Raw genomic sequence first — 12,728 nt, forward strand, 5'->3', positions numbered from 1 at the left:
TCTCCCATCCTAGCCCACATTTCATTTCATAACACGAATGATTCTGTGTATTTGTAGAGCAGCTTTAACTTTTCAAAGCATTTCTACATTTAGATGTCCTTTTGGTATTTACAAAAGATCCGCCAGGTAGGAGAGGCCATAGCTTTATTCTCTTTTGGTAAATGAGATCGGACCTTTGAACGCAGGCCCAGAAATTCGAGTCAAACTGCACAAGGTCACAGGTCATGTGGGCCTCCAGCCTGTCACAGCATCCCTGCCTCTCCAGGGTGGCATCATCTGTGGCTCAGGCAGTCCTAGGAGCAGGGATGAGAGGAGCTGTTCCCGGTGGGCAGCGCAGGCATTGCACCCAGTCAGAACAGGGGCTTCCTAAGAGAACTCTCCGAGATGACAGTCACGGTCTGTTTTCTTCTGGGGCGAGGAGGTTACTAAGAGGAGGGGAAACTGCCGTTCAGATACCATCCCTGATGGGAGAAACTACCTAACTGAGCCAGCGAGCCCCAGTCAATGATATTCAATTCTTTATCTCCAAATTATGGAGTCCCAACACTAGCAGGGGCAGATAGAAGTGAATGAGCTTCTTTGATAGAATAATTCAAAGGTCAGACCAGTGTATTCTCAGGCATAAATGTCAGGTACTGACTAGCACACCTGAAGAGAAGTTTGTTAAGAAAAACACCTCTCCCTGAGTCAATGGTTCTCACTGTGACTTGGGCTGCATCAGAATCCCCTGGAGGGCTTGTGAAAACCCAGATTGCTGGTTCCAAATTGAATGTGTCCGTGAATAACCGGGAGCTGAAGTTAAAACGCAGATTCAGCCTCGGGAGGTCCCAGCTGTCTTTCTGACCAGCTCCTCCTGACGCCTACACTGCCAGTCTGCGGGCTACAGTCAGTGCCAAGGCTCCAAGCCAGCGTCTCTGAAGGGATGTGCAGCTACCCCCACACATCAGCGTCACCAGCGAGCTTACTTAAATGCAGATGGGAACTCTGCAATGACAAGAAGGTGAGCTGGGAATGACTGGAACCACACTGTGGGGTGAATGGACAGCACAAGGCTACATGGCCGGTCGCCCTGTCAGTGCCCAGCTCTGTCTCCCCAGCAGGGCCATTCAGGGCCCTGAACTCAGCTCCGGCTCTCTTGAGTTTGCACCAATGGTCTTGAAAACAACAAATTGCAGAAACCCTCTTAAAAGGAAGAACAAGAGAGGTAGCAACTCTAGTAGGCTTGGGAACAACACAGTGTTCATGCTGGACACCAGCTCGGACTTCTAGCTGATCTGGAACAGAGTTGGACCATCATCAGTTGGACATCCCTGAGGGTATTAAGACAGCCCCTGTCACCTCCAGTAAAAAGAGAAAGACGGAGGGAGGGGGGAGACAGAGGCAACTGTGCTCTCATTACAAGACGACATTTGGAATAAGGTAGAAATTCAAAACAAACATTGAACAACTTGCAAATTGCATTTTCCTGGGACTTCCTCTTGGCTTTTCTGGTTTGCTTGCTTTAATTGAGAGCCGTGTGCTGCAATGAGCTCACGTGACATGCCATGTTCAGTTATTCCAAATGACGGGAGCCCCATGCTGCTGTTTGTCGTCAGTTGCAGAACATGTTTTATGTTCCAGGAACTGCAGTGCAATCACTGTCTAACTATCATATTGCAAGGAAATGGCTTTGGCACTCAGGTACAATGGCACTTCCCGAGTGACTGGGAGGTCGTCCCCGGGTCAAAGACGCGCAGGGATGGTGAGAAGCAGATGCTTCCCCGAGTACCACCTGGAGAGGGCAGAGATTAGACTGGGACAACCAGCTACGGGAACAGAACAGGGCATCCAGGGGCCCCCGACCCTAGAATCAGAAAAGCAGAAAAAAGGCCAAGAATGTGGCTGGAGCGCTGAGTGCATTGGGGCAGAGAGGAGATATGAAGTCATCCCCTTTATTTCCAGAGACATTCCAACCAGCAATATCACCTCTAGGCATCTACCCAAGAGAAATGGGAACATATGCACACAAAAGACTTTTAGGTGAGTGCTCAGAGCAGCATTACTCACAATAGCCAGAAACTGGAAATAACCCAAATGTCCGCAACTGGCGAAGAGATGAAGCAAATGTGGTAACCTGTACAACGGAATACACGTCAGCAATAAAAAGGAATGGAACACTGACATATACTGCAATATGGATGAACCTCAAAAACATTATGTGAAATAAAAGATGTTAGATGCAAAGGCCGCATAGTGTGTGACTGCTGATGAAGTATCGGAAAAGCTGACTCTATGAGATGGAACACAGATTATGGTTGCTTCGAGCTGGAATGGGAATGGCAGTGACTACAAAGAGCAGCAGGGATCTTTTTTAGGATAATGAAAATGCCCTAACGTTGGTTGTGGTGATGGTTGCATGATTCTGTACATTTATAACTCATTAAATTAATCTCTTAAAACAGGTGAATTTGATGATATGTAAATTATATCCTAAAAAGCTGGGTTTTGTTATTGTTTTTTAAATATTTTTTTTATTGATTTCAAAGAGATAGGGAGAGGGAGAAAGCGATGGAAACATCAATGATGAGAGAGAATCACTGATCGGGTGTCTCCTGTACAACCCCTATTGGGGATCAAGCCCACAACCCGGGCATGTGCCCTGACTGGGAATCAAACTTTGACCTCCTGGTTCATAGGTCGACGCTCAACCACTGAGCCACGCCAACCAGGCTTTAAAAAGGTGTTTTAAAAACCAGCTACAGGGAACAAAACACATCCCCAGAGCCCCTGACTGACCCTACAGTGTGAGAAAAATGTAAAAAGCTGAAACATCTAAAATCTAAATTAAAAATTAAAAATAAAATAAGTGGCCATTGATTGATCTGGCAAATGATATGACAAGCAGGTGCCAAGCACTGACAAACATGACGTCATTCAATTCTTGCACCAAGGCCTCCCTCGCTCACCCGTGGTGCTGTATGATGTCACTTCGTGTCCCTCTTGGAGGGCACAGAGCATGACACGCAGGAACCACTCAGTAAGTGCTTGCAGAATAGAGCAGTATCAAGTCATGATTAAGAGAGCAGGCTCTGGGCAATAGACAGTCAGTCAAATCCTGACTTACTAGTATTATTCTAGAATCATTAGCTATTATTACTTTTAGAATGGGAGTATGCTAAAATGTATATGGTTGGGAATAACATCTGTGGCAGGTATTGCTATTTGGCTGACCCCACAGCCCTATCAATCCTCCTTTCTCTCTTGCCACTTTCCCATATCACAGCAGGGAAAAGTTAAATACTTTCCTGGATCCCGTTGCAGTCAGAGATATTAAGCTAATGAGATATTAAGATAATACGTGAAGGGGAAGGGAGACAGATTCTGAAAAGTATTTTTGCTCTCCTGAGAAGAGCAACAGTTGCAGTTGGTGCCTGCCCTGCCTCCTTCTTCCGGACTTGAATATAGATGTGATGTTGGGAGCACAGCAGCCACTTTGTAGTGATGACGGGGTGGGGGGGGGGGGGATCACAAAAGTTCTGGCCCTTCATTGCTGAATCACTACACCAATACCAGCCACCACATGCCTCTAGACTTTTTGACACATGAAAAGAAAAATCTTGTTTAAGCCCCGTTTGGATTTTTCTATTACTCGTAGCTGAATGCATTTCTAATTACTATTATTAGAAGCTGAACTGCAGTAGTAGTTTTCTTCCTTATACTTACACGTCTCCTACTTTGGTTTCTCTCTCTTTCTAGCTTGCTCTTCCAAACTGTACCTAAGCCCTTCGTTGCCTGACTAGAAGATTGCAAGGCATGTCTGGGCTGTCTCTCCTTTAGCTCCGTGCTAAATATCCACTTAGATCCCCTCTTTCCTGGTGCTAAATTCATTGGAAATGTCCCGAAGTAGCAGCCCCAATGGGAAATAAATGAGTCTAATTTTAGAAAAGACAAGCCCATTTTCTCCCCTCACTAGCAGGCTCATAATACAATGGCAATTACCAATAATGGTAATAGGCAGTTACTACAAATTCGCCATAATCAATACTTCTCACCACAGGCAGCTTTCATTGTTCTCAGGTCCATGGTGGAAGAGGGAAGTTTCACTGTAGTACATTCCAGAAACATGCACTGGCCCTTCAACTGGCCACCTTGATGTCAGTTCCCTCCCTGTTTTCAGAACAGGAAGACAGGACGCCGAGTGATCACCAACACCAGAGTATGCTGCCCCTCTCAGCGGCAGGACACACCGTGCTGATCGCAAGCAGGTACGATTTAAACTGACAGAGGAGACAGCTTCTCTTTAGGTACCTGGGCGAATCATGATGGAGAAGCTCCTGAAATCTGACCCTGACGTTCAAGTGGAGATCAGGTGCGGTGGGATCCAGGGTGCAGTAGCATGTATTCCTAGAGGACAGCTGGGATTAGGGGTGGAGCACAGGAGAAGGGGTTAGGGAAGTGTGGAGGGCAGCTTCTGATCCCCTCCACTTTGTGTGGGCCAGACCATGGGATTCGCACCCAACAAACAGAATATGGCAAAAGCGGTGGAGTAGAGTGTCACTTTTCTTATCTTGCTGTCATTCTCTCTGGCTCTCCTCACATGCTTCCTCCGCCGGAGAGGGCCACACTGCAAAGGAAGTGAGGGTGGCTGCTGGCCAGCAGCCAGCGAGACATGGCCCCTGTCCAGCTGACAGCCCATGAGGAACTGCCTCCTACCAAAATCCTGAGTGGGCCTGGGAGCAGAAGCTGCTACAGTTGAACTTGAGATGATGAAGCCCACACCTTGAGTGCAGCCTGTGAGAAACCCCGAAGGTCAGGATCCAGCTAAGCCATTCCTATTCCTCACCCACAGAACAGTGTGGTTTGAAGCTGCTAAGGTTTGGGGTCATTTGTTAGGCAGCAAAGAGAGTCCTTAGTGGGAAAAAAAAAACCCACAAACACACACACACACAAATGTTTGAGTACTCAAAACCTTTCCATTGTAAGAGAGTTTTTGTTTTGTTGTTTGAGGATTTCTTTTTGTTTGATTTTGTTTTGGAGGTTTTTGTTTTATTGTTTTGCTCAAGCAGCTGCTGGTTGAATCTGGGCATCTCTCTGTTAATCAGGAAAGTACTGATCATTGTTCCTGTTGCTGCCATTTAATCAGAGTTTGCAATATGTCGAGCCCCGTGCTGAGCTTTGTAAGTATCATTCATTGAATCCTCACCACAACCCAGTGGAAGAGGTGCCATGACCTCTCCCCTCTCACACAGGAGGATGGTTAGAGCAGCGGTTCTCAACCTGTGGGTCGCTACCCCTTTGGAGGGTCGAACGACCCTTTCACAGGGGTCGCCTAAGACCATCGGAAAACACATATGTAATTACATATTATTTTTGTGATTAATCACTATGCTTTAATTATGTTCAATTTGTAACAATGAAATTCGGGGTCACCACAATATGAGGAACTCTATTAAAGGGTCGCGGCATTAGGAAGGTTGAGAACCACTGGGTTAGAGAGTTACATTCTTGCCCCAGTCACTTCACTAGCTGGTCATGGAGCCAGGATGCAAACCCAGGGACTGTGACTCACAGCCTGGTGCTCCTAACCACTGAGCTGGGCAGCGCTGAGTGGGGAAAGGAGGCAGAAAGGTAAGAATAACATATCCCAAGGGGCACAAACCAAGGAGGCTGGGGGTGGGGGACATGGAGAGAAGGGCTGGGGCGAGTTGGAAGGAATAAAGGAGCGACTGGGGTCGCTATCATGCATGCTGATGAGAGTGGGAAAGGGGAGAGGAAATTTAGAGAAGAGGGGGAAAGGGGGGAGAGGAAGGGGTGGGAAAGAGAGATTGACTGAATAATTTGGTTGTACATTATGTGCATAATCCCTTTTTAGCATTTTCAGGAGATGCAGCAAAGATTTAAACTTCTTTTAATGTGAGAGACGGGCAATACACAAGACAATAAAAGAGATGGGCATTGCATCGTGATTACTTTGTCTCTTCTCATTCGATTAGCTTCCCCATTTACAGTTTCTGTAATGCCTTCCCAGTTTCTCTGACCCCTTCTTTGTCTTATGCGGATCTGAGCTTATTCCTAATTATCTCCCAAATCTCTCTCTTCCTACTTAATGCCACTGCTGCTGCCCAGTGCTGACCCTCACCTCCTCTCGCCTGCATTAGACTGATGCCTCCTAAAAGACCTTTCTGTATCCAGTCTTATGCACGGCCACCTCTTTTATTGCCTAGTGACTAGACAATCTGTGTATTACACACATCCAGCCAGGACACTGCTCTGCTTACACCCTTCACACAGAGAACCCATCCCAAGCTCCAAATCACGTTAGAAAACATCACCATCACCTCTTGCATGAACTACAGTGATCAATTCTTAGTGGAATAAAAAGAAGCAAAAGGTAATTCCTCTCTCACCTCCTGACCCCCAGGATCCACCCCACACCCCAGACAACTGTAAGTCTTGTTTATATTACGTGTAGGAGGATTAAACTTCACCTACCATGTCTCACATGTAAAAAAATTGCACCAAATACAGGCAATGGACCCTTGACAAAGGAGCAAAGGCAAACCAGCAACACCAAGACAGTCCCTTCAACACATGAAACCGAGACAGACAACTAAAGGAATCTAGACACAGACTTTACACCTTTCACAAAAATTAACTCAAAGTGGATCACAGATCTAAACGTTAAACGGAAAACTATAACATTCCTAGCAGATAACCCAGGAGAAATCCTAGGCGACCTTGGGAATAGGAGTACCTTTTTAGATACCACACCAAAGACATGACCCATGAAAGAAATCATCGCTAAGCTAGGCTTCGTTAAAAACGTCTGCTCTGTGAAAGACACGAACTAGAAGACAAGCCACAGGCTGGGAGAAAACATTCACAAAAGGCACATCTGATGGACTGCAATCCAACATACACAGGGAACTCTTAAAACTCAACAGTAAGTGCCCAGTCGGTATGGCTCAGTGGCTAAGCTTTGACCTATGAACCAGGAGGTCACGGTTCAAATCCCAGTCAGGGCACATGCCTGGGTTATGGGCTCGGTCCCCAGTAGGGGGCATGCAGGAGGCAGCCAATCAATGTTTCTCTCTCATCATTGATGTTTCTATCTCTCCCTCTCTGAAATTAATAAAAATATTAATTTTTAAAAACACAACAGTAAGAAAACAACTGGGTTAATAAATGGGACAAAGACCTGAACAGATACCTCACAGAAAAGATATGCAGATGGCAAATAAGCACATGAAAAGATGCTCCACATCAAATGTCGTCAGGGAAATGCAAGTTAAAGCAATAATGACATACAATGACACACCAGTTAGAACAGCCAAAATCTGGGGCAAGGACGACGCCAAGTGCTGGTGAGGATGTGGAGCAGCAGGAACTCTGTCGTCGCTGGTGGGGACGCAGCAGGGCGCAGCCGCTCTGGAAGGCAGCCTGGTGGTTTCTTACAAAACTGCACATGCTCTTCCCACACCATCCAGCACCTCACTCCTTGGTATTTACCCCAAAGAGTTAAACACGTATGGCTGCACAGAAACCTGCACACCAGTGTAAATAGCCACTCTTTATTCACAATGGCCAAAATTTAGAAGCAACTGAGGTGCCCTTCAGAAAGAGGATAAATAAATAAACTGTGGTAAATTCAGACAATGCAATGTCATTTGGCACTAAAAAAAAATAATAATAATGAGTTACCAAGCAATGAAAAGATATGGAGCCCTGGCTCAGTTGGCTGGAGGCTTGTCCCATGCACCAAAGGTTGCAGGTTTGATTCCTGGTGAGGGCACATACCTAGGTTGTGGGTTCAATCCCTAGTCAGGGTGCATACAGGAGGCAATCTATTGATGTTTCTCTCTCACATCCATGTTTCTTTCTTTCCCTTTCTCTCTCTTCCTCGCTCTCTCTAAAGTCAATAAAAGCATATCCTGGGTGAAGATTAAAAAAAAAAAAAAGACAGGAAGGAAATTTAAGTGCACATTGCTAAGTGAAAGAAGCCAATCTGAAATGTCTACCTACTCTGTGATGCCAACTATATGACATTCTGAAAAAGGAAAAACTACGGAAATGACAAAAAGATCCCTGGGTGTCAGGGGTGGAGATGGTGGGCAGGATGAGTAGGTGGAAGACAGAGGAATTTTAGGGAAGTGAAACTACTCTGTATGATACTCCAGCGGTGGATACATGTCATTTTGCATTTGTCCAACCCGCAGAATCTACACCAAGAGTGAACCCTGAGGTCACCTATGGATTTCGGGTGATAATATGTGTCAATGGTGGGGTCATCGATTAGAACAATGAACCACTCTGTCTAGTGATGTTCATAGTGGGGGAGGCCTCTCTGTACCTGCCTCTCAACTTTGCTGTGAACTTAAAACTGCTCCAAAAAATAGTCTTGAAAAATGCAGCAAACTTTATATTCCCTGATTTCATCTTGCTCAGAGCCATTCCAACTAGGTAGTGTGAAAAACACTAAATATGCCAGCTTTTATATCCGCACCTCAGGAAATTTAAAACACTCTTGAGTTGGTTCAGACTCTAAGATAAATATTCAATCCAATGTGAAGTTCGGACTCTACACACCAGGACTGTTTCTCTCGCCCACAAGATGTCACATGGGTGCAGGAAACCGTGAGCGTGTCCTCCCAGGAGGGGAAGAGAGAGCCTCAGGCCCACCAGCTATCCTTTGGGACTTGTCTGATGCCTGGACTGTCTGCTCCTGCTGTCTCCGGAAGGTTGGCAGGTCTCTTCGGACGTTTGGGGTTTCATGTTGGGACCCACTTGTTGTTCTGGCCACTTCCCTCTTGTTGCAAAGTCCCTGTCCTCTCCATCCTCCTTGCTCCGGACCCAGGTGCCCCATGGGTTCTCTTGGCATCTCCACATCACTCATAGGGACCTCTGGACACAGCTGCAGGGAATTCATCCCCACACTCCTCCCTCACTGTTTGTCTGCCAAACTGAAAACAGGAATTCTAAAAGTCAGGGCTATAGAAATATTCACTCTGGGCAGCAGGAAACCAGAAACATGCCCCACCAGGCTCTGCAAGACCCGCCGCCAGGCTTATCTTCCTGTTTCTAGCATCACTTCCGGTGTCCCCACCATAGAGGAGACACACACCTTTCCTCCTCCAAGGACCAAAGAGGCTTCCTCCAGCACCTCCGCGGGGCAGGACAGAGGCCCTGTCATGAAACACCACCGTCTAAGTTGGCCAGGCTTGCCCCTTGGTGCATAAAAAAAGCTTTTTGGAATTTAGAAAGAGCAAACAAATACACAAAAACCTTTATCTCTTAATGAAGTTTAGCTTCGAAGATTATTTTCTTGCCAGGTACTGGGTAAAATACATACCTCGTCTATGAGAATCCACATTGAATGTGAGCTCTTTGTTTCATACTGTGTGGCCCTCTCTCACTGGGATAGTAAGCCTCGTGGCTTCCTTGTCATAACCCTACAGGTGCCGTGAAGAATGAAACTGGCAAAGAGATAGACTGAGCATTCTCGGAGGGAAGGGAGACCGGAAAGAGATTAACCAAAGAACTTATATGCATATATGCATAACCCATGAACACAGATAATAGTGCAGTGAAGACCTGGGGAGGAGAAGGCCCATGAGGTGGGGGCGGGGAGGACACATCTGTAATACTTTCAACAATAAAGATAATTTTTTAAAAAGAAACTGCCAAAGAGATGAACCAAATAACTTGCATGCATATATGTATAGCCTATAGCAGGGATGGCGAACCTATGACACGCATGTCAGAGGTGACACGCAAACTCATTTTTTTGGTTGATTTTTCTTTGTTAAATGGCATTTAAATATATAAAATAAATATCAAAAATATAAGTCTTTGTTTTACTATGGTTGCAAATATCAAAAAATTTCTATATGTGACACGGCACCAGAGTTAAGTTAGGGTTTTTCAAAATGCTGACACGCCAAGCTCAAAAGGTTTGCCATCACTGGTCTATAGACACAGACAATAGAACAGTGAAGGCCTGGGGTGGGGTGGGAGCGGGGTGGAGGAGGGCAAAGGGGGAAAATGGGGGACATCTGTAATACTCTCAACAATAAAAAGGAAAAAAAAGAAAAAGGAAAGAAACTGGCTTCTGAAGGAATAATTACTCACTAAGAGGTATTTCAAAAACATGACCCCTATCATGCTTGGTTTGTGTAGATGCATGTGTGTGTGCTGTTGGTGTGTATTTGTACAAGTGGCCACGTGCTCCACACCAAGCTTCCACAACCGATGGTCCATAGGCCCAATCCAGCTCATCTCCTGCTTTCTGTATGGCCAGCAAATCAAGAATTATGTTTTCACTTTTAAATAGTTTGGGGCGGGGGGGAGACGACTATTTTGTGACATATGAGAACACTTTGAATTTCAAATTCCAGGGTGCATAATAAAATGCTGTGGGAACACGTGCTCAGTCCTCTACGCGTCGTCTGTGGCTGCGCTTACACTACAAGAGTGGAGACCGCACAGACCACAGAGCCTAAAATAGGCACCATCTGGCCTTTGAAGAAAAAGTTTGCCCACCCCCATTTCCAGACTGCTAGATACCTTTTATATTTTTTAAAATCTTAATCATATCTTGGAGATCATTCCGTTCCATACACTGAATCTACCTCATCCTTTTGGAAGGCTTTTTCCTCCCAGAAAATTCTGGAAATAGGAAAACCCTATTACCCTCACCACCACAGTGGATATTCTCGGACATCTGACTTCCTGTATATGACCCACCACACCTCCCTCCACACTGTTCCCCCTCTAAGACCATGAGCCCCTTGAACACTGAGCCCTGTCTATTTATCTTTACGGTCCCAGAGTAGAACCAAATAAAAGCATTTTAATTGATTGATTACAATACATCTGGTTCTAAATGTATAATTAAAGTAGACTTGGAATCCTCTCCAAAACTTGAACACGGTTCAAACAAAGGGATTTGAACTTCAGTAAATCCCCTGTCCTTTAATGCGGAAAGCTATCTTCTGCACCATTCTTTGTATGCATAAATATCGGCTCTGCCTCCCTTTTTCTTAACAATTTGACTTATGTCTAGCAGCCATTCCCCAAGATAGCATATTCCTCTGTGACAAGATTTAATTAAACTTCCAGCAAAATAATTAGCCAGGCTATCTTAAAAGGCTTTTTAAAATACCAGGGTGATACCAGAGGAACAAATAGAGTTAACACTGTCATCAGAGATCAAAGCCATCGGAAGACGTGACTGAAAATTTAACCTCCAGCCGCGGACTAATGAAGGAGCGCACACTGGCACAGTTGCGGTAGCCTCCCTCTCGGGTCCCATCGACAAATCCATTTGACATGGAAAATCTCCCAGAGGAAGCTTAGAAATGGCAAATTTCCATTAATTACATCGCGGAGAATGCGCTCTTCATAATTTACTATCCGTCAGGAAGCGCTGTAGGAAGCTGTACTGCCCCTTGTACAGACTCCCCTTCCTTCCCTGGCGATGCCGATGGGATTGACAAACAGCTCCTCCACTGATGTGGGAGCTCCTTTGGGGTAAGACCTTTAGTACAACCACCTTGACCGTGGTGGTGGTGATGTCTACCTTGGCAACGGGGCCTGTGGTGACGGGGTGGTGACGGAGTGGTGACAATTTCCACAAGCCAGCTACCGATTTAGGACCCTCGAGCCCCACCAGGATTCTTGGGAAGAATGAAAAAGTTCAGGGGACCCGAAATCAGTAGACCCAGGTTTGCACCTCTGCTGTACCCCCTCGGTCACTCTGTGTTCACGAAGAAGTTCTCTGTCCCCTTTAAGCCCGATTGTTCATCTGTGCAGTGGGTATCCTACCCTCCTCCTCACCCATTTTGCTCAGTTGTGGGAATAACAGGACGTGTTGTCAATGCTTGGTGTGATGGTGAGAAGAGTCATGCTGAGAAGAGTTATTCTACACAGTAAAATCCTATTCTTACTTGTCGTTTCCACTGTCTTCCATGAATCACAGCTACACCCAGGCAGCCCCAAGAGGTGTAAGTGGAAGAACAAAGATCAGGTTCTGGTTAATTTGCAATTAACAGGAGTGTCAGGACTCTCATTTCTTTCTTTAGGGTCCATAGTTGAATATTGTGCCTTAATTCCATCCCCTTTCCCTATTTTGGGAATATATTTACAAAGCTTTATTTACTTTTTGGAGATGTAGGATGAACTACTTTCCAAACAGAAGTAATCAATTATTGTCGCTCTTTCACATTCTTCAGTACTCAGAAAAATCACAATTATTCTCATTCCATACAAGAGATATTAATACCTAATATCTAATCATTAATTATGTGTTGAACACGACCTTAAGTACCTTTGAAACCATTGCAATTATCGCCATTTTACAAATGGGGAAACTAAGGCCTGTCAGTATATTTCCAGGTCTGTAAATTTTTCTTAATTTCCTCTGCCTCTGACACCCAGTATGCCTCCCCACTCGCATCTAAATCACCATCACCCTTCTCACCAACACCAACCTCCCCATGAATCAGGGATCCACAGATCCTGCTCCTTTGTTCCTCATCTTCCAAACTGCCACGACACACATCTTAACAAGCATTAACCAGGTGAGTGGACCAGTGCAGGCAATGGGCCTAGCTTGCTGCCCAGGAGACTGTAACTGCTCAGTAAATGAGGGCTATAACAGCCTGCTGGTTTGATACAGGAGCTGAGAGTACCAAGGTCTTGGTTCAAACCCTGGCTCCTCTGCTTATAGAGAAGGGAGACCTTCCCTGGCC

This window comes from Myotis myotis, unplaced genomic scaffold (assembly GCF_014108235.1).
Source record: "Myotis myotis isolate mMyoMyo1 unplaced genomic scaffold, mMyoMyo1.p scaffold_m19_p_5, whole genome shotgun sequence".
Classification (NCBI taxonomy): Eukaryota; Metazoa; Chordata; class Mammalia; order Chiroptera; family Vespertilionidae; genus Myotis; species Myotis myotis.